A 22,358-nucleotide genomic window follows, 5' to 3' on the forward strand; every position below is an offset into this window, starting at 1 on the left:
GCGCAGTCTCCGCACGGGCAGAAAGGGGGGAGTGCCAGGGCGACGATGTCGGTCGTATCTTGATAGGCGCTGGCCACCGCTGTCGTAGCTGACAGAAGAATCTGTGTAAACAACATGAACGGGTTGGCCATAGCTCTGACGGATGACCAGCTGACGTGCCCCCTGAAAGCATACCGGGTCAGGAGGCTGCTTAAGTAGTCGGGCGGCACGGGAGTTGAATGCGGTGGTTTTCGGTGTAGTTTTGTCCAAAGATCGAATTGCGGATGAGGCCAGCTTGCGCCGTCTCCGCACGGGCACAAAGGGGGGAGTGCCAGGGCGACGATGTCGGTCGTATCTTGGTAGGCGCTGGCCACCGCTGTCGCAGCTGACAGAAGAATCTGCGTGAACAACATGAACGGGTTGATCATAGCTCTGACGGATGACCAGCTGACGTGCCCACTGAAAGCATACCGGGTCAGGAGGCTGCTTAAGTAGTCGGGCGGCACGGGAGTTCAATGCGGTGGTTTTCGGTGTAGTTTTGTCCAAAGATCGAAGTGCGGATGAGGCAAGCTTGCGCAGTCTCCGCACGGGCAGAAAGGGGGGAGTGCCAGGGCGACGATGTCGGTCGTATCTTGATAGGCGCTGGCCACCGCTGTCGTAGCTGACAGAAGAATCTGTGTAAACAACATGAACGGGTTGGCCATAGCTCTGACGGATGACCAGCTGACGTGCCCACTGAAAGCATACCGGGTCAGGAGGCTGCTTAAGTAGTCGGGCGGCACGGGAGTTCAATGCGGTGGTTTTCGGTGTAGTTTTGTCCAAAGATCGAAGTGCGGATGAGGCAAGCTTGCGCAGTCTCCACACGGGCAGAAAGGGGGGAGTGCCAGGGCGACGATGTCGGTCGTATCTTGACAGGCGCTGGCCACCGCTGTCGTAGCTGACAGAAGAATCTGTGTTAACAACATGAACGGATTGGTCATAGCTCTGACGGATGACCAGCTGACGTGCCCACTGAAAGCATACCGGGTCAGGAGGCTGCTTAAGTAGTCGGGCGGCACGGCAGTTCAATGCGGTGGTTTTCGGTGTAGTTTTGTCCAAAGATCGAAGTGCGGATTAGGCCAGCTTGCGCAGTCTGCGCACGGGCAGAAAGGGGGGAGTGCCAGGGCGACGATGTCAGTCGTATCTTGATAGGCGCTGGCCAGCGCTGTCGTAGCTGACAGAAGAATCTGTGGAAACAACATGAACGGGTTGGTCATAGCTCTGACGGATGACCAGCTGACGTGCCCCCTGAAAGCATACCGGGTCAGGAGGCTGCTTAAGTAGTCGGGCGGCACGGGAGTTGAATGCGGTGGTTTTCGGTGCAGTTTTGTCCAAAGATCGAAGTGCGGATGAGGCCAGCTTGCGCCGTCTCCGCACGGGCAGAAAGGGGGGAGTGCCAGGGCGACGATGTCGGTCGTATCTTGATAGGCGCTGGCCACCGCTGTCGTAGCTGACAGAAGAATCTGTGTAAACAACATGAACGGGTTGGTCATAGCTCTGACGGACGACCAGCTGACGTGCCCACTGAAAGCATACCGGTTCAGGAGGCTGCTTAAGTAGTCGGGCGGCACGGAAGTTGAATGCGGTGATTTTCGGTGTAGTTTTGTCCAAAGATCGAAGTGCGGATGAGGCCAGCTTGCGCAGTCTCCGCACGGGCAGAAAGGGGGGGTGCCAGGGCGACGATGTCGGTCGTATCTTGATAAGCGCTGGCCACCGCTGTCATAGCTCACAGAAGAATCTGTGTAAACAACATGAACGGGTTGGTCATAGCTCTGACGGATGACCAGCTGACGTGCCCCCTGAAAGCATACCGGGTCAGGAGGCTGCTTAAGTAGTCGGGCGGCACGGGAGTTGAATGCGGTGGTTTTCGGTGTAGTTTTGTCCAAAGATCGAATTGCGGATGAGGCCAGCTTGCGCCGTCTCCGCACGGGCACAAAGGGGGGAGTGCCAGGGCGACGATGTCGGTCGTATCTTGGTAGGCGCTGGCCACCGCTGTCGCAGCTGACAGAAGAATCTGCGTGAACAACATGAACGGGTTGATCATAGCTCTGACGGATGACCAGCTGACGTGCCCACTGAAAGCATACCGGGTCAGGAGGCTGCTTAAGTAGTCGGGCGGCACGGGAGTTCAATGCGGTGGTTTTCGGTGTAGTTTTGTCCAAAGATCGAAGTGCGGATGAGGCAAGCTTGCGCAGTCTCCGCACGGGCAGAAAGGGGGGAGTGCCAGGGCGACGATGTCGGTCGTATCTTGATAGGCGCTGGCCACCGCTGTCGTAGCTGACAGAAGAATCTGTGTAAACAACATGAACGGGTTGGCCATAGCTCTGACGGATGACCAGCTGACGTGCCCACTGAAAGCATACCGGGTCAGGAGGCTGCTTAAGTAGTCGGGCGGCACGGGAGTTCAATGCGGTGGTTTTCGGTGTAGTTTTGTCCAAAGATCGAAGTGCGGATGAGGCAAGCTTGCGCAGTCTCCACACGGGCAGAAAGGGGGGAGTGCCAGGGCGACGATGTCGGTCGTATCTTGACAGGCGCTGGCCACCGCTGTCGTAGCTGACAGAAGAATCTGTGTTAACAACATGAACGGATTGGTCATAGCTCTGACGGATGACCAGCTGACGTGCCCACTGAAAGCATACCGGGTCAGGAGGCTGCTTAAGTAGTCGGGCGGCACGGGAGTTGAATGCGGTGGTTTTCGGTGTAGTTTTGTCCAAAGATCGAAGTGCGGATGAGGCCAGCTTGCGCAGTCTGCGCACGGGCAGAAAGGGGGGAGTGCCAGGGCGACGATGTCGGTCGTATCTTGATAGGCGCTGGCCACCGCTGTCGTAGCTGACAGAAGAATCTGTGCAAACAACATGAACGGGTTGGTCATAGCTCTGACGGATGACCAGCTGACGCGCCCACTGAAAGCATACCGGGTCAGGAGGCTGCTTAAGTAGTCGGGAGGCACGGGAGTTCAATGCGGTGGTTTTCGGTGAAGTTTAGTCCAAAGATCGAAGTGCGGATGAGGCCAGCTTGCGCAGTCTCCGCACGGGCAGAAAGGGGGGAGTGCCAGGGCGACGATGTCGGTCGTATCTTGATAGGCGCTGGCCACCGCTGTCGTAGCTGACAGAAGAATCTGTGTAAACAACATGAACGGGTTGGTCATAGCTCTGACGGACGACCAGCTGACGTGCCCACTGAAAGCATACCGGTTCAGGAGGCTGCTTAAGTAGTCGGGCGGCACGGAAGTTGAATGCGGTGATTTTCGGTGTAGTTTTGTCCAAAGATCGAAGTGCGGATGAGGCCAGCTTGCGCAGTCTCCGCACGGGCAGAAAGGGGGGGTGCCAGGGCGACGATGTCGGTCGTATCTTGATAAGCGCTGGCCACCGCTGTCATAGCTCACAGAAGAATCTGTGTAAACAACATGAACGGGTTGGTCATAGCTCTGACGGATGACCAGCTGACGTGCCCCCTGAAAGCATACCGGGTCAGGAGGCTGCTTAAGTAGTCGGGCGGCACGGGAGTTCAATGCGGTGGTTTTCGGTGTAGTCTTGTCCAAAGATCGAAGTGCGGATGAGGCCAGCTTGCGCAGTCTCCGCACGGGCAGAAAGGGGGGGTGCCAGGGCGACGATGTCGGTCGTATCTTGATAGGCGCTGGCCAGCGCTGTCGTAGCTGACAGAAGAATCTGTGGAAACAACATGAACGGGTTGGTCAAGCTCTGACGGATGACCAGCTGACATGCCCACTGAAAGCATACCGGGTCAGGAGGCTGCTTAAGTAGTCGGGCGGTACGGGAGTTCATTGCGGTGGTTTTCGGTGTAGTTTTGTCCAAAGATCGAAGTGCGGATGAGGCCAGCTTGCGCAGTCTCCGCACGGGCAGAAAGGGGGGAGTGCCAGGGCGACGATGTCGGTCGTATCTTGATAGGCGCTGGCCACCGCTGTCGTAGCTGACAGAAGAATCTGTGTAAACAACATGAACGGGTTGGCCATAGCTCTGACGGATGACCAGCTGACGTGCCCCCTGAAAGCATACCGGGTCAGGAGGCTGCTTAAGTAGTCGGGCGGCACGGGAGTTGAATGCGGTGGTTTTCGGTGTAGTTTTGTCCAAAGATCGAATTGCGGATGAGGCCAGCTTGCGCCGTCTCCGCACGGGCACAAAGGGGGGAGTGCCAGGGCGACGATGTCGGTCGTATCTTGGTAGGCGCTGGCCACCGCTGTCGCAGCTGACAGAAGAATCTGCGTGAACAACATGAACGGGTTGATCATAGCTCTGACGGATGACCAGCTGACGTGCCCACTGAAAGCATACCGGGTCAGGAGGCTGCTTAAGTAGTCGGGCGGCACGGGAGTTCAATGCGGTGGTTTTCGGTGTAGTTTTGTCCAAAGATCGAAGTGCGGATGAGGCAAGCTTGCGCAGTCTCCGCACGGGCAGAAAGGGGGGAGTGCCAGGGCGACGATGTCGGTCGTATCTTGATAGGCGCTGGCCACCGCTGTCGTAGCTGACAGAAGAATCTGTGTAAACAACATGAACGGGTTGGCCATAGCTCTGACGGATGACCAGCTGACGTGCCCACTGAAAGCATACCGGGTCAGGAGGCTGCTTAAGTAGTCGGGCGGCACGGGAGTTCAATGCGGTGGTTTTCGGTGTAGTTTTGTCCAAAGATCGAAGTGCGGATGAGGCAAGCTTGCGCAGTCTCCACACGGGCAGAAAGGGGGGAGTGCCAGGGCGACGATGTCGGTCGTATCTTGACAGGCGCTGGCCACCGCTGTCGTAGCTGACAGAAGAATCTGTGTTAACAACATGAACGGATTGGTCATAGCTCTGACGGATGACCAGCTGACGTGCCCACTGAAAGCATACCGGGTCAGGAGGCTGCTTAAGTAGTCGGGCGGCACGGCAGTTCAATGCGGTGGTTTTCGGTGTAGTTTTGTCCAAAGATCGAAGTGCGGATTAGGCCAGCTTGCGCAGTCTGCGCACGGGCAGAAAGGGGGGAGTGCCAGGGCGACGATGTCAGTCGTATCTTGATAGGCGCTGGCCAGCGCTGTCGTAGCTGACAGAAGAATCTGTGGAAACAACATGAACGGGTTGGTCATAGCTCTGACGGATGACCAGCTGACGTGCCCCCTGAAAGCATACCGGGTCAGGAGGCTGCTTAAGTAGTCGGGCGGCACGGGAGTTGAATGCGGTGGTTTTCGGTGCAGTTTTGTCCAAAGATCGAAGTGCGGATGAGGCCAGCTTGCGCCGTCTCCGCACGGGCAGAAAGGGGGGAGTGCCAGGGCGACGATGTCGGTCGTATCTGATAGGCGCTGACCACCGCTGTCGTAGCTGACAGAAGAATCTGTGTAAACAACATGAACGGGTTGGCCATAGCTCTGACGGATGACCAGCTGACGTGCCCACTGAAAGCATACCGGGTCAGGAGGCTGCTTAAGTAGTCGGGCGGCACGGGAGTTCAATGCGGTGGTTTTCGGTGTAGTTTTGTCCAAAGATCGAAGTGCGGATGAGGCAAGCTTGCGCAGTCTCCGCACGGGCAGAAAGGGGGGAGTGCCAGGGCGACGATGTCGGTCGTATCTTGATAGGCGCTGGCCACCGCTGTCGTAGCTGACAGAAGAATCTGTGTAAACAACATGAACGGGTTGGCCATAGCTCTGACGGATGACCAGCTGACGTGCCCACTGAAAGCATACCGGGTCAGAAGGCTGCTTAAGTAGTCGGGCGGCACGGGAGTTCAATGCGGTGGTTTTCGGTGTAGTTTTGTCCAAAGATCGAAGTGCGGATGAGGCAAGCTTGCGCAGTCTCCGCACGGGCAGAAAGGGGGGAGTGCCAGGGCGACGATGTCGGTCGTATCTTGACAGGCGCTGGCCACCGCTGTCGTAGCTGACAGAAGAATCTGTGTTAACAACATGAACGGATTGGTCATAGCTCTGACGGATGACCAGCTGACGTGCCCACTGAAAGCATACCGGGTCAGGAGGCTGCTTAAGTAGTCGGGCGGCACGGCAGTTCAATGCGGTGGTTTTCGGTGTAGTTTTGTCCAAAGATCGAAGTGCGGATTAGGCCAGCTTGCGCAGTCTGCGCACGGGCAGAAAGGGGGGAGTGCCAGGGCGACGATGTCAGTCGTATCTTGATAGGCGCTGGCCACCGCTGTCGAACCTGACAGAAGAATCTGTGGAAACAACATGAACGGGTTGGTCATAGCTCTGACGGATGACCAGCAGACGTGCCCACTGAAAGCATACCGGGTCAGGAGGCTGCTTAAGTAGTCGGGCGGCACGGGAGTTCAATGCGGTGGTTTTCGGTGTAGTTTTGTCCAAAGATCGAAGTGCGGATGAGGCCAGCTCGCGCAGTCTCCGCACGGGCAGAAAGGGGGGAGTGCCAGGGCGACGATGTCGGTCGTATCTTGACAGGCGCTGGCCACCGCTGTCGTAGCTGACAGAAGAATCTGTGTAAACAACATGAACGGATTGGTCATAGCTCTGACGGATGACCAGCTGACGTGCCCACTGAAAGCATACCGGGTCAGGAGGCTGCTTAAGTAGTCGGGCGGCACGGCAGTTCAATGCGGTGGTTTTCGGTGTAGTTTTGTCCAAAGATCGAAGTGCGGATGAGGCCAGCTTGCGCAGTCTGCGCACGGGCAGAAAGGGGGGAGTGCCAGGGCGACGATGTCGGTCGTATCTTGATAGGCGCTGGCCACCGCTGTCGTAGCTGACAGAAGAATCTGTGGAAACAACATGAACGGGTTGGTCATAGCTCTGACGGATGACCAGCTGACGTGCCCACTGAAAGCATACCGGGTCAGGAGGCTGCTTAAGTAGTCGGGCGGTACGGGAGTTCAATGCGGTGGTTTTCGGTGTAGTTTTGTCCAAAGATCGAAGTGCGGATGAGGCCAGCTCGCGCAGTCTCCGCACGGGCAGAAAGGGGGGAGTGCCAGGGCGACGATGTCGGTCGTATCTTGACAGGCGCTGGCCACCGCTGTCGTAGCTGACAGAAGAATCTGTGTAAACAACATGAACGGATTGGTCATAGCTCTGACGGATGACCAGCTGACGTGCCCACTGAAAGCATACCGGGTCAGGAGGCTGCTTAAGTAGTCGGGCGGCACGGCAGTTCAATGCGGTGGTTTTCGGTGTAGTTTTGTCCAAAGATCGAAGTGCGGATTAGGCCAGCTTGCGCAGTCTGCGCACGGGCAGAAAGGGGGGAGTGCCAGGGCGACGATGTCGGTCGTATCTTGATAGGCGCTGGCCACCGCTGTCGAACCTGACAGAAGAATCTGTGGAAACAACATGAACGGGTTGGTCATAGCTCTGACGGATGACCAGCTGACGTGCCCACTGAAAGCATACCGGGTCAGGAGGCTGCTTAAGTAGTCGGGCGGCACGGGAGTTCAATGCGGTGGTTTTCGGTGTAGTTTTGTCCAAAGATCGAAGTGCGGATGAGGCCAGCTCGCGCAGTCTCCGCACGGGCAGAAAGGGGGGAGTGCCAGGGCGACGATGTCGGTCGTATCTTGACAGGCGCTGGCCACCGCTGTCGTAGCTGACAGAAGAATCTGTGTAAACAACATGAACGGATTGGTCATAGCTCTGACGGATGACCAGCTGACGTGCCCACTGAAAGCATACCGGGTCAGGAGGCTGCTTAAGTAGTCGGGCGGCACGGCAGTTCAATGCGGTGGTTTTCGGTGTAGTTTTGTCCAAAGATCGAAGTGCGGATGAGGCCAGCTTGCGCAGTCTGCGCACGGGCAGAAAGGGGGGAGTGCCAGGGCGACGATGTCGGTCGTATCTTGATAGGCGCTGGCCACCGCTGTCGTAGCTGACAGAAGAATCTGTGGAAACAACATGAACGGGTTGGTCATAGCTCTGACGGATGACCAGCTGACGTGCCCACTGAAAGCATACCGGGTCAGGAGGCTGCTTAAGTAGTCGGGCGGTACGGGAGTTCAATGCGGTGGTTTTCGGTGTAGTTTTGTCCAAAGATCGAAGTGCGGATGAGGCCAGCTCGCGCAGTCTCCGCACGGGCAGAAAGGGGGGAGTGCCAGGGCGACGATGTCGGTCGTATCTTGACAGGCGCTGGCCACCGCTGTCGTAGCTGACAGAAGAATCTGTGTAAACAACATGAACGGATTGGTCATAGCTCTGACGGATGACCAGCTGACGTGCCCACTGAAAGCATACCGGGTCAGGAGGCTGCTTAAGTAGTCGGGCGGCACGGCAGTTCAATGCGGTGGTTTTCGGTGTAGTTTTGTCCAAAGATCGAAGTGCGGATGAGGCCAGCTTGCGCAGTCTGCGCACGGGCAGAAAGGGGGGAGTGCCAGGGCGACGATGTCGGTCGTATCTTGATAGGCGCTGGCCACCGCTGTCGTAGCTGACAGAAGAATCTGTGGAAACAACATGAACGGGTTGGTCATAGCTCTGACGGATGACCAGCTGACGTGCCCACTGAAAGCATACCGGGTCAGGAGGCTGCTTAAGTAGTCGGGCGGTACGGGAGTTCAATGCGGTGGTTTTCGGTGTAGTTTTGTCCAAAGATCGAAGTGCGGATGAGGCCAGCTTGCGCAGTCTCCGCATGGGCAGAAAGGGGGGAGTGCCAGGGCGACGATGTCGGTCGTATCTTGACAGGCGCTGGCCACCGCTGTCGTAGCTGACAGAAGAATCTGTGTTAACAACATGAACGGATTGGTCATAGCTCTGACGGATGACCAGCTGACGTGCCCACTGAAAGCATACCGGGTCAGGAGGCTGCTTAAGTAGTCGGGCGGCACGGCAGTTCAATGCGGTGGTTTTCGGTGTAGTTTTGTCCAAAGATCGAAGTGCGGATTAGGCCAGCTTGCGTAGTCTGCGCACGGGCAGAAAGGGGGGAGTGCCAGGGCGACGATGTCGGTCGTATCTTGATAGGCGCTGGCCACCGCTGTCGAACCTGACAGAAGAATCTGTGGAAACAACATGAACGGGTTGGTCATAGCTCTGACGGATGACCAGCTGACGTGCCCACTGAAAGCATACCGGGTCAGGAGGCTGCTTAAGTAGTCGGGCGGCACGGGAGTTCAATGCGGTGGTTTTCGGTGTAGTTTTGTCCAAAGATCGAAGTGCGGATGAGGCCAGCTCGCGCAGTCTCCGCACGGGCAGAAAGGGGGGAGTGCCAGGGCGACGATGTCGGTCGTATCTTGACAGGCGCTGGCCACCGCTGTCGTAGCTGACAGAAGAATCTGTGTAAACAACATGAACGGATTGGTCATAGCTCTGACGGATGACCAGCTGACGTGCCCACTGAAAGCATACCGGGTCAGGAGGCTGCTTAAGTAGTCGGGCGGTACGGGAGTTCAATGCGGTGGTTTTCGGTGTAGTTTTGTCCAAAGATCGAAGTGCGGATGAGGCCAGCTTGCGCAGTCTCCGCACGGGCAGAAAGGGGGGAGTGCCAGGGCGACGATGTCGGTCGTATCTTGATAGGCGCTGGCCACCGCTTCGTAGCTGACAGAAGAATCTGTGTAAACAACGTGAACGGGTTGGTCATAGCTCTGACGGATGACCAGCTGACGTGCCCACTGAAAGCATACCGGGTCAGGAGGCTGCTTAAGTAGTCGGGCGGCACGGGAGTTCAATGCGGTGGTTTTCGGTGTAGTTTTGTCCAAAGATCGAAGTGCGGATGAGGACAGCTTGCGCAGTCTCCGCACGGGCAGAAAGTGGTGAGTGCCAGGGCGACGATGTCGGTCGTATCTTGATAGGCGCTGGCCACCGATGTCGTAGCTGACAGAAGAATCTGTGTAAACAACATGAACGGGTTGGTCCTAGCTCTAACGGATGACCAGCTGACGTGCCCACTGAAAGCATAAAGGGCCAGGAGGCTGCTTAAGTAGTCGGGCGGCACGGCAGTTGAATGCGGTGGTTTTCGGTGTAGTTTTGTCCAAAGATCGAAGTGCGGATGAGGCCAGCTTGCGCAGTATCCGCACGGGCAGAAAGGGGGGAGTTTCAGGGCGACGATGTCAGTCGTATCTTGATAGGCGCTGGCCACCGCTGTCGTAGCTGACAGAAGAATCTGTGTAAACAACATGAACGGGTTGGTCATAGCTCTGACGGATGACCAGCTGACGTGCCCACTGAAAGCATACCGGGTCAGGAGGCTGCTTAAGTAGTCGGGCGGTGCGGGAGTTCAATGCGGTGGTTTTCGGTGTAGTTTTGTCCAAAGATCGAAGTGCGGAGTCTCCGCACGGGCAGAAAGGGGGAGTGCCAGGGCGTCGATGTCGGTCGTATCTTGATAGGCGCTGGCCACCGCTGTCGTAGCTGACAGAAGAATCTGTGTAAACAACATGAACGGGTTGGTCATAGCTCTGACGGATGACCAGCTGACGTGCCCACTGAAAGCATACCGGGTCAGGAAGCTGCTTAAGTAGTCGGGCGGCACGGGAGTTGAATGCGGTGGTTTTCGGTGTAGTTTTGTCCCAAGATCGAAGTGCGGATGAGGCCAGCTTGCGCAGTCTCCGCACGGGCAGAAAGGGGGGAGTGCCTGGGCGACGATGTCGGTCGTATCTTGATAGGCGCTGGGCACCGCTGTCTTAGCTGACAGAAGAATCTGTGTAAACATGAACGGGTTGGCCATAGCTCTGACGGATGACCAGCTGACGTGCCCACTGAAAGCATACCGGGTCAGGAAGCTGCTTAAGTAGTCGGGCGGCACGGCAGTTGAATGCGGTGGTTTTCGGTGTAGTTTTGTCCCAAGATCGAAGTGCGGATGAGGCCAGCTTGCGCAGTCTCCGCACGGGCAGAAAGGGGGGAGTGCCAGGGCGACGATGTCGGTCGTATCTTGATAGGCGCTGGGCACCGCTGTCTTAGCTGACAGAAGAATCTGTGTAAACAACATGAACGGGTTGGCCATAGCTCTGACGGATGACCAGCTGACGTGCCCACTGAAAGCATACCGGGTCAGGAGGCTGCTTAAGTAGTCGGGCGGCACGGGAGTTGAATGCGGTGGTTTTCGGTGTAGTTTTGTCCAAAGATCGAAGTGCGGATGAGGCCAGCTTCCGCAGTGTCCGCACGGGCAGAAAGGGGGGAGTGCCAGGGCGACGATGTCGGTCGTATCTTGATAGGCGCTGGCCACCACTGTCGTAGCTGACAGAAGAATCTGTGTAAACAACATGAACGGGTTGGCCATAGCTCTGACGGATGACCAGCTGACGTGCCCACTGAAAGCATACCGGGTCAGGAGGCTGCTTAAGTAGTCGGGCGGCACGGGAGTTGAATGCGGTGGTTTTCGGTGTAGTTTTGTCCAAAGATCGAAGTGCGGATGAGGCCAGCTTGCGCAGTCTCCGCACGGGCAGAAAGGGGTGAGTGCAAGGCGACGATGTCGGTCGTATCTTGATAGCCGCTGGCCACCGCTGTCGTAGCTGACAGAAGAATCTGTGTAAACAACATGAACGGGTTGGTCATAGCTCTGACGGATGACCAGCTGACGTGACCACTGAAAGCATACCGGGTCAGGAGGCTGCTTAAGTAGTCGGGCGGCACGGGAGTTGAATGCGGTGGTTTTCGGTGTAGTTTTGTCCAAAGATCGGAGTGCGGATGAGGCCAGCTTGCGCTGTCTCCGCACGGGCAGAAAGGTGGGAGTGCCAGGGCGACGATGTCGGTCGTATCTTGATAGGCGCTGGCCACCGCTGACGTATCTGACAGAAGAATCTGTGTAAACAACATCAACGGGTTGGTCATAGCTCTGACGGACGACCAGCTGACGTGCCCACTGAAAGCATACCGGTTCAGGAGGCTGCTTAAGTAGTCGGGCGGCACGGAAGTTGAATGCGGTGATTTTCGGTGTAGTTTTGTTCAAAGATCGAAGTGCGGATGAGGCCAGCTTGCGCAGTCTCCGCACGGGCAGAAAGGGGGGAGTGCCAGGGCGACGATGTCGGTCGTATCTTGATAAGCGCTGGCCACCGCTGTCATAGCTCACAGAAGAATCTGTGTAAACAACATGAACGGGTTGGTCATAGCTCTGACGGATGACCGGCTGACGTGCCCCCTGAAAGCATACCGGGTCAGGAGGCTGCTTAAGTAGTCGGGCGGCACGGGAGTTCAATGCGGTGGTTTTCGGTGTAGTCTTGTCCAAAGATCGAAGTGCGGATGAGGCCAGCTGGCGCAGTCTCCGCACGGGCAGAAAGGGGGGAGTGCCAGGGCGACGATGTCGGTCGTATCTTGATAGGCGCTGGCCAGCGCTGTCGTAGCTGACAGAAGAATCTGTGGAAACAACATGAACGGGTTGGTCAAGCTCTGACGGGTGACCAGCTGACATGCCCACTGAAAGCATACCGGGTCAGGAGGCTGCTTAAGTAGTCGGGCGGTACGGGAGTTCATTGCGGTGGTTTTCGGTGTAGTTTTGACCAAAGATCGAAGTGCGGATGAGGCCAGCTTGCGCAGTCTCCGCACGGGCAGAAAGGGGGGAGTGCCAGGGCGATGATGTCGGTCGTATCTTGATAGGCGCTGGCCACCGCTGTCGTAGCTGACAGAAGAATCTGTGTAAACAACATGAATGGGTTGGCCATAGCTCTGACGGATGACCAGCTGACGTGCCCACTGAAAGCATACCGGGTAAGGAGGCTGCTTAAGTAGTCGGGCGGCACGGGAGTTGAATGCGATGGTTTTCGGTGTAGTTTTGTCGAAAGATCGAAGTGCGGATGAGGCCAGCTTACGCCGTCTCCACACGGGCAGAAAGGGGGTAGTGCCAGGGCGACGATGTCGGTCGTATCTTGGTAGGCGCTGGCCACCGCTGTCGTAGCTGACAGAAGAATCTGCGTGAACAACATGAACGCGTTGATCATAGCTCTGACGGATGACCAGCTGACATGCCCACTGAAAGCATACCGGGTCAGGAGGCCGCTTAAGTAGTCGGGCGGAACGGGAGTTGAATGCGGTGGTTTTCGGTGTAGTTTTTTCCAAAGATCGAAGTGCGGATGAGGCCAGCTTGCGCAGTCTCCGCACGGGCAGAAAGGGGGGAGTGCCAGGGCGACGATGTCGGTCGTATCTTGATAGGCGCTTGCCACCGCTGTCGTAGCTGACAGAAGAATCTGTGTAAACAACATGAACGGGTTGGTCATAGCTCTGACGGACGACCAGCTGACGTGCCCACTGAAAGCATACCGGTTCAGGAGGCTGCTTAAGTGGTCGGGCGGCACGGGATTTGAATGCGGTGATTTTCGGTGTAGTTTTGTCCAAAGATCGAAGTGCGGATGAGGCCAGCTTGCGCAGTCTCCGCACGGGCAGAAAGGGGGGAGTGCCAGGGCGACGATGTCGGTCGTATCTTGATAGGCGCTGGCCACCGCTGTCGTAGCTGACAGAAGAATCTGTGTAAACAACATGAACGGGTTGGCCATAGCTCTGACGGATGACCAGCTGACGTGCCCCTTGAAAGCATACCGGGTCAGGAGGCTGCTTAAGTAGTCGGGCGGCACGGGAGTTGAATGCGGTGGTTTTCGGTGTAGTTTTGTCCAAAGATCGAAGTGCGGATGAGGCCAGCTTGCGCCGTCTCCGCACGGGCACAAAGGAAGGAGTGCCAGGGCGACGATGTCGGTCGTATCTTGGTAGGCGCTGGCCACCGCTGTCGTAGCTGACAGAAGAATCTGCGTGAACAACATCAACGGGTTGATCATAGCTCTGACGGATGACCAGCTGACGTGCCCACTGAAAGCATACCGGGTCAGGAGGCCGCTTAAGTAGTCGGGCGGCACGGGAGTTGAATGCGGTGGTTTGCGGTGTAGTTTTGTCCAAAGATCGAAGTGCGGATGAGGCCAGCTTGCGCAGTCTCCGCACGGGCAGCAAGGGGGGAGTGCCAGGGCAACGATGTCGGTCGTATCTTGATAGGCGCTAGCCACCGCTGTCGTAGCTGACAGAAGAATCTGTGTAAACAACATGAACGGGTTGGTCATAGCTCTGACGGACGACCAGCTGACGTGCCCACTGAAAGCATACCGGTTCAGGAGGCTGCTTAAGTAGTCGGGCGGCACGGAAGTTGAATGCGGTGATTTTCGGTGTAGTTTTGTCCAAAGATCGAAGTGCGGATGAGGCCAGCTTGCGCAGTCTCCGCACGGGCAGAAAGGGGGGAGTGCCAGGGCGACGATGTCGGTCGTATCTTGATAAGCGCTGGCCACCGCTGTCATAGCTCACAGAAGAATCTGTGTAAACAACATGAACGGGTTGGTCATAGCTCTGACGGATGACGAGCTGACGTGCCCCCTGAAAGCATACCGGGTCAGGAGGCTGCTTAAGTAGTCGGGCGGCACGGGAGTTGAATGCGGTGGTTTTCGGTGTAGTTTTGTCCAAAGATCGAAGTGCGGATGAGGCCAGCTTGCGCCGTCTCCGCACGGGCAGAAAGGGGGGAGTGCCAGGGCGACGATGTCGGTCGTATCTTGATAGGCGCTGGCCACCGCTGTCGTAGCTGACAGAAGAATCTGTGTAAACAACATGAACGGGTTGGCCATAGCTCTGACGGATGATCAGCTGACGTGCCCACTGAAAGCATACCGGGTCAGGAGGCTGCTTAAGTAGTCGGGCGGCACGGGAGCTCAATGCGGTGGTTTTCGGTGTAGTTTTGTCCAAAGATCGAAGTGCGGATGAGGCCAGCTTGCGCAGTCTCCGCACGGGCAGAAAGGGGGGAGTGCCAGGGCGACGATGTCGGTCGTATCTTGATAGGCGCTGGCCAGCGCTGTCGTAGCTGACAGAAGAATCTGTGGAAACAACATGAACGGGTTGGTCATAGCTCTGACGGATGACCAGCTGACGTGCCCCCTGAAAGCATACCGGGTCAGGAGGCTGCTTAAGTAGTCGGGCGGCACGGGAGTTGAATGCGGTGGTTTTCGGTGTAGTTTTGTCCAAAGATCGAAGTGCGGATGAGGCCAGCTTGCGCCGTCTCCGCACGGGCAGAAAGGGGGGAGTGCCAGGGCGACGATGTCGGTCGTATCTTGATAGGCGCTGGCCACCGCTGTCGTAGCTGACAGAAGAATCTGTGTAAACAACATGAACGGGTTGGCCATAGCTCTGACGGATGACCAGCTGACGTGCCCACTGAAAGCATACCGGGTCAGAAGGCTGCTTAAGTAGTCGGGCGGCACGGGAGTTCAATGCGGTGGTTTTCGGTGTAGTTTTGTCCAAAGATCGAAGTGCGGATGAGGCAAGCTTGCGCAGTCTCCGCACGGGCAGAAAGGGGGGAGTGCCAGGGCGACGATGTCGGTCGTATCTTGATAGGCGCTGGCCACCGCTGTCGTAGCTGACAGAAGAATCTGTGTAAACAACATGAACGGGTTGGTCATAGCTTTGACGGATGACCAGCTGACGTGCCCACTGAAAGCATACCGGGTCAGGAGGCTGCTTAAGTAGTCGGGCGGCACGGGAGTTGAATGCGGTGGTTTTCGGTGTAGTTTTGTCCAAAGATCGAAGTGCGGATGAGGCCAGCTTGCGCCGTCTCCGCACGGGCAGAAAGGGGTGAGTGCCAGGGCGACGATGTCGGTCGTATCTTGATAAGCGCTGGCCACCGCTGTCATAGCTCACAGAAGAATCTGTGTAAACAACATGAACGGGTTGGTCATAGCTCTGACGGATGACGAGCTGACGTGCCCCCTGAAAGCATACCGGGTCAGGAGGCTGCTTAAGTAGTCGGGCGGCACGGGAGCTCAATGCGGTGGTTTTCGGTGTAGTTTTGTCCAAAGATCGAAGTGCGGATGAGGCCAGCTTGCGCAGTCTCCGCACGGGCACAAAGGGGGGAGTGCCAGGGCGACGATGTCGGTCGTATCTTGGTAGGCGCTGGCCACCGCTGTCGTAGCTGACAGAAGAATCTGCGTGAACAACATGAACGGGTTGATCATAGCTCTGACGGATGACCAGCTGACGTGCCCACTGAAAGCATACCGGGTCAGGAGGCCGCTTAAGTAGTCGGGCGGCACGGGAGTTGAATGTGGTGGTTTGCGGTGTAGTTTTGTCCAAAGATCGAAGTGCGGATGAGGCCAGCTTGCGCAGTCTCCGCACGGGCAGCAAGGGGGGAGTGCCAGGGCAACGATGTCGGTCGTATCTTGATAGGCGCTAGCCACCGCTGTCGTAGCTGACAGAAGAATCTGTGTAAACAACATGAACGGGTTGGTCATAGCTCTGACGGACGACCAGCTGACGTGCCCACTGAAAGCATACCGGTTCAGGAGGCTGCTTAAGTAGTCGGGCGGCACGGAAGTTGAATGCGGTGATTTTCGGTGTAGTTTTGTCCAAAGATCGAAGTGCGGATGAGGCCAGCTTGCGCAGTCTCCGCACGGGCAGAAAGGGGGGAGTGCCAGGGCGACGATGTCGGTCGTATCTTGATAAGCGCTGGCCACCGCTGTCATAGCTCACAGAAGAATCTGTGTAAACAACATGAACGGGTTGGTCATAGCTCTGACGGATGATCAGCTGACGTGCCCACTGAAAGCATACCGGGTCAGGAGGCTGCTTAAGTAGTCGGGCGGCACGGGAGCTCAATGCGGTGGTTTTCGGTGTAGTTTTGTCCAAAGATCGAAGTGCGGATGAGGCCAGCTTGCGCAGTCTCCGCACGGGCAGAAAGGGGGGAGTGCCAGGGCGACGATGTCGGTCGTATCTTGATAGGCGCTGGCCAGCGCTGTCGTAGCTGACAGAAGAATCTGTGGAAACAACATGAACGGGTTGGTCATAGCTCTGACGGATGACCAGCTGACGTGCCCCCTGAAAGCATACCGGGTCAGGAGGCTGCTTAAGTAGTCGGGCGGCACGGGAGTTGAATGCGGTGGTTTTCGGTGTAGTTTTGTCCAAAGATCGAAGTGCGGATGAGGCCAGCTTGCGCCGTGTCCGCACGGGCAGAAAGGGGGGAGTGCCAGGGCGACGATGTCGGTCGTATCTTGATAGGCGCTGGCCACCGCTGTCGTAGCTGACAGAAGAATCTGTGGAAACAACATGAACGGGTTGGTCATAGCTCTGACGGATGACCAGCTGACGTGCCCACTGAAAGCATACCGGGCCAGGAGGCTGCTTAAGTAGTCGGGCGGTACGGGAGTTCAATGCGGTGGTTTTCGGTGTAGTTTTGTCCAAAGATCGAAGTGCGGATGAGGCCAGCTTGCGCAGTCTCCGCACGGGCAGAAAGGGGGGAGTGCCAGGGCGACGATGTCGGTCGTATCTTGATAGGCGCTGGCCACCGCTGTCGTAGCTGACAGAAGAATCTGTGTAAACAACATGAACGGGTTGGTCATAGCTCTGACGGATGACCAGCTGACGTGCCCACTGAAAGCATACCGGGTCAGGAGGCTGCTTAAGTAGTCGGGCGGCACGTCAGTTGAATGCAGTGGTTTTCGGTGTAGTTTTGTCCAGAGATCGAAGTGCGGATGAGGCCAGCTTGCACAGTCTCCGCACGGGCAGAAATGGGGGAATGCCAGGGCGACGATGTCGGTCGTATCTTGATAGGCGCTGGCCAGCGCTGTCGTAGCTGACAGAAGAATCTGTGGAAACAACGTGAACGGGTTGGTCATAGCTCTGACGGATGACCAGCTGACGTGCCCACTGAAAGCATACCGGGTCAGGAGGCTGCTTAAGTAGTCGGGCGGCACGGGAGTTCAATGCGGTGGTTTTCGGTGTAGTTTTGTCCAAAGATCGAAGTGCGGATGAGGACAGCTTGCGCAGTCTCCGCACGGGCAGAAAGTGGTGAGTGCCAGGGCGACGATGTCGGTCGTATCTTGATAGGCGCTGGCCACCGATGTCGTAGCTGACAGAAGAATCTGTGTAAACAACATGAACGGGTTGGTCCTAGCTCTAACGGATGACCAGCTGACGTGCCCACTGAAAGCATAAAGGATCAGGAGGCTGCTTAAGTAGTCGGGCGGCACGGCAGTTGAATGCGGTGGTTTTCGGTGTAGTTTTGTCCAAAGATCGAAGTGCGGATGAGGCCAGCTTGCGCAGTCTCCGCACGGGCAGAAAGGGGGGAGTTCCAGGGCGACGATGTCAGTCGTATCTTGATAGGCGCTGGGCACCGCTGTCTTAGCTGACAGAAGAATTTGTGTAAACATGAACGGGTTGGCCATAGCTCTGACGGATGACCAGCTGACGTGCCCACTGAAAGCATACCGGGTCAGGAAGCTGCTTAAGTAGTCGGGCGGCTCGGCAGTTGAATGCGGTGGTTTTCGGTGTAGTTTTGTCCCAAGATCGAAGTGCGGATGAGGCCAGCTTGCGCAGTCTCCGCACGGGCAGAAAGGGGGGAGTGCCAGGGCGACGATGTCGGTCGTATCTTGATAGGCGCTGGGCACCGCTGTCTTAGCTGACAGAAGAATCTGTGTAAACAACATGAACGGGTTTGCCATAGCTCTGACGGATGACCAGCTGACGTGCCCACTGAAAGCATACCGGGTCAGGAGGCTGCTTAAGTAGTCGGGCGGCACGGGAGTTGAATGCGGTGGTTTTCGGTGTAGTTTTGTCCCAAGATCGAAGTGCGGATGAGGCCAGCTTGCGCAGTCTCCGCACGGGCAGAAAGGGGGGAGTGCCTGGGCGACGATGTCGGTCGTATCTTGATAGGCGCTGGGCACCGCTGTCTTAGCTGACAGAAGAATTTGTGTAAACATGAACGGGTTGGCCATAGCTCTGACGGATGACCAGCTGACGTGCCCACTGAAAGCATACCGGGTCAGGAAGCTGCTTAAGTAGTCGGGCGGCTCGGCAGTTGAATGCGGTGGTTTTCGGTGTAGTTTTGTCCCAAGATCGAAGTGCGGATGAGGCCAGCTTGCGCAGTCTCCGCACGGGCAGAAGGGGGGGGAGTGCCAGGGCGACGATGTCGGTCGTATCTTGATAGGCGCTGGGCACCGCTGTCTTAGCTGACAGAAGAATCTGTGTAAACAACATGAACGGGTTTGCCATAGCTCTGACGGATGACCAGCTGACGTGCCCACTGAAAGCATACCGGGTCAGGAGGCTGCTTAAGTAGTCGGGCGGCACGGGAGTTGAATGCGGTGGTTTTCGGTGTAGTTTTGTCCAAAGATCGAAGTGCGGATGAGGCCAGCTTCCGCAGTGTCCGCACGGGCAGAAAGGGGGGAGTGCCATGGCGACGATGTCGGTCGTATCTTGATAGGCGCTGGCCACCACTGTCGTAGCTGACAGAAGAATCTGTGTAAACAACATGAACGGGTTGGCCATAGCTCTGACGGATGACCAGCTGGCATGCCCACTGAAAGCATACCGGGTCAGGAGGCTGCTTAAGTAGTCGGGCGGCACGGGAGTTGAATGCGGTGGTTTTCGGTGTAGTTTTGTCCAAAGATCGAAGTGCGGATGAGGCCAGCTTGCGCAGTCTCCGCACGGGCAGAAAGGGGTGAGTGCCAGGGCGACGATGTCGGTCGTATCTTGATAGGCGCTGGCCACCGCTGTCGTAGCTGACAGAAGAATCTATGTAAACAACATGAACGGGTTGGTCATAGCTCTGACGGATGACCAGCTGACGTGACCACTGAAAGCATACCGGGTCAGGAGGCTGCTTAAGTAGTCGGGCGGCACGGGAGTTGAATGCGGTGGTTTTCGGTGTAGTTTTGTCCAAAGATCGGAGTGCGGACGAAGCCAGCTTGCGCTGTCTACGCACGGGCAGAAAGGTGGGAGTGCCAGGGCGACGATGTCGGTCGTATCTTGATAGGCGCTGGCCACCGCTGACGTATCTGACAGAAGAATCTGTGTAAACAACATCAACGGGTTGGTCATAGCTCTGACGGATGACCAGCTGACGTGCCCACTGAAAGCATACCGGGTCAGGAGGCTGCTTAAGTAGTCGGGCGGTACGGGAGTTCAATGCGGTGGTTTTCGGTGTAGTTTTGTCCAAAGATCGGAGTGCGGATGAGGCCAGCTTGCGCAGTCTCCGCACGGGCAGAAAGGGGGGAGTGCCAGGGCGATGATGTCGGTCGTATCTTGATAGGCGCTGGCCACCGCTGTCGTAGCTGACAGAAGAATCTGTTTAAACAACATGAACGGGTTGGTCATAGCTCTGAAAGATGACCAGCTGACGTGCCCACTGAAAGCATACCGGGTCAGGAGGCTGCTTAAGTAGTCGGGCGGCACGGGAGTTGAATGCGGGGATTTTCGGTGTAGATTTGTCCAAAGATCGAAGTGCGGATGAGGCCAGCTTGCGCAGTCTCCGCACGGGCAGCAAGGGGGGAGTGCCAGGGCAACGATGTCGGTCGTATCTTGATAGGCGCTAGCCACCGCTGTCGTAGCTGACAGAAGAATCTGTGTAAACAACATGAACGGGTTGGTCATAGCTCTGACGGACGACCAGCTGACGTGCCCACTGAAAGCATACCGGTTCAGGAGGCTGCTTAAGTAGTCGGGCGGCACGGGAGTTGAATGCGGTGGTTTTCGGTGTAGTTTTGTCCCAAGATCGAAGTGCGGATGAGGCCAGCTTGCGCAGTCTCCGCACGGGAAGAAAGGGGGGAGTGCCTGGGCGACGATGTCGGTCGTATCTTGATAGGCGCTGGGCACCGCTGTCTTAGCTGACAGAAGAATTTGTGTAAACATGAACGGGTTGGCCATAGCTCTGACGGATGACCAGCTGACATGCCCACTGAAAGCATACCGGGTCAGGAAGCTGCTTAAGTAGTCGGGCGGCACGGCAGTTGAATGCGGTGGTTTTCGGTGTAGTTTTGTCCCAAGATCGAAGTGCGGATGAGGCCAGCTTGCGCAGTCTCCGCACGGGCAGAAAGGGGGGAGTGCCAGGGCGACGATGTCGGTCGTATCTTGATAGGCGCTGGGCACCGCTGTCTTAGCTGACAGAAGAATCTGTGTAAACAACATGAACGGGTTTGCCATAGCTCTGACGGATGACCAGCTGACGTGCCCACTGAAAGCATACCGGGTCAGGAGGCTGCTTAAGTAGTCGGGCGGCACGGGAGTTGAATGCGGTGGTTTTCGGTGTAGTTTTGTCCAAAGATCGAAGTGCGGATGAGGCCAGCTTGCGCCGTCTCCGCACGGGCAGAAAGGGGGGAGTGCCAGGGCGACGATGTCGGTCGTATCTTGATAGGCGCTGGCCACCGCTGTCGTAGCTGACAGAAGAATCTGTGTAAACAACATGAACGGGTTGGCCATAGCTCTGACGGATGATCAGCTGACATGCCCACTGAAAGCATACCGGGTCAGGAGGCTGCTTAAGTAGTCGGGCGGCACGGGAGCTCAATGCGGTGGTTTTCGGTGTAGTTTTGTCCAAAGATCGAAGTGCGGATGAGGCCAGCTTGCGCAGTCTCCGCACGGGCAGAAAGGGGGGAGTGCCAGGGCGACGATGTCGGTCGTATCTTGATAGGCGCTGGCCAGCGCTGTCGTAGCTGACAGAAGAATCTGTGGAAACAACATGAACGGGTTGGTCATAGCTCTGACGGATGACCAGCTGACATGCCCCCTGAAAGCATACCGGGTCAGGAGGCTGCTTAAGTAGTCGGGCGGCACGGAAGTTGAATGCGGTGATTTTCGGTGTAGTTTTGTCCAAAGATCGAAGTGCGGATGAGGCCAGCTTGCGCAGTCTCCGCACGGGCAGAAAGGGGGGGAGTGCCAGGGCGACGATGTCGGTCGTATCTTGATAAGCGCTGGCCACCGCTGTCATAGCTCACAGAAGAATCTGTGTAAACAACATGAACGGGTTGGTCATAGCTCTGACGGATGACGAGCTGACGTGCCCCCTGAAAGCATACCGGGTCAGGAGGCTGCTTAAGTAGTCGGGCGGCACGGGAGTTGAATGCGGTGGTTTTCGGTGTAGTTTTGTCCAAAGATCGAAGTGCGGATGAGGCCAGCTTGCGCCGTCTCCGCACGGGCAGAAAGGGGGGAGTGCCAGGGCGACGATGTCGGTCGTATCTTGATAGGCGCTGGCCACCGCTGTCGTAGCTGAAAGAAGAATCTGTGTAAACAACATGAACGGGTTGGCCATAGCTCTGACGGATGACCAGCTGACGTGCCCCCTGAAAGCATACCGGGTCAGGAGGCTGCTTAAGTAGTCGGGCGGCACGGGAGTTGAATGCGGTGGTTTTCGGTGTAGTTTTGTCCAAAGATCGAAGTGCGGATGAGGCCAGCTTGCGCCGTCTCCGCACGGGCAGAAAGGGGGGAGTGCCAGGGCGACGATGTCGGTCGTATCTTGATAGGCGCTGGCCACCGCTGTCGTAGCTGACAGAAGAATCTGTGGAAACAACATGAACGGGTTGGTCATAGCTCTGACGGATGACCAGCTGACGTGCCCACTGAAAGCATACCGGGTCAGGAGGCTGCTTAAGTAGTCGGGCGGCACGGGAGTTCAATGCGGTGGTTTTCGGTGTAGTTTTGTCCAAAGATCGAAGTGCGGATGAGGACAGCTTGCGCAGTCTCCGCACGGGCAGAAAGTGGTGAGTGCCAG

This window comes from Amblyomma maculatum, chromosome 9, assembly GCF_055883805.1.
Source record: "Amblyomma maculatum isolate TAMU_Amacu chromosome 9, ASM5588380v1, whole genome shotgun sequence".
NCBI classification, from domain to species: domain Eukaryota; kingdom Metazoa; phylum Arthropoda; class Arachnida; order Ixodida; family Ixodidae; genus Amblyomma; species Amblyomma maculatum.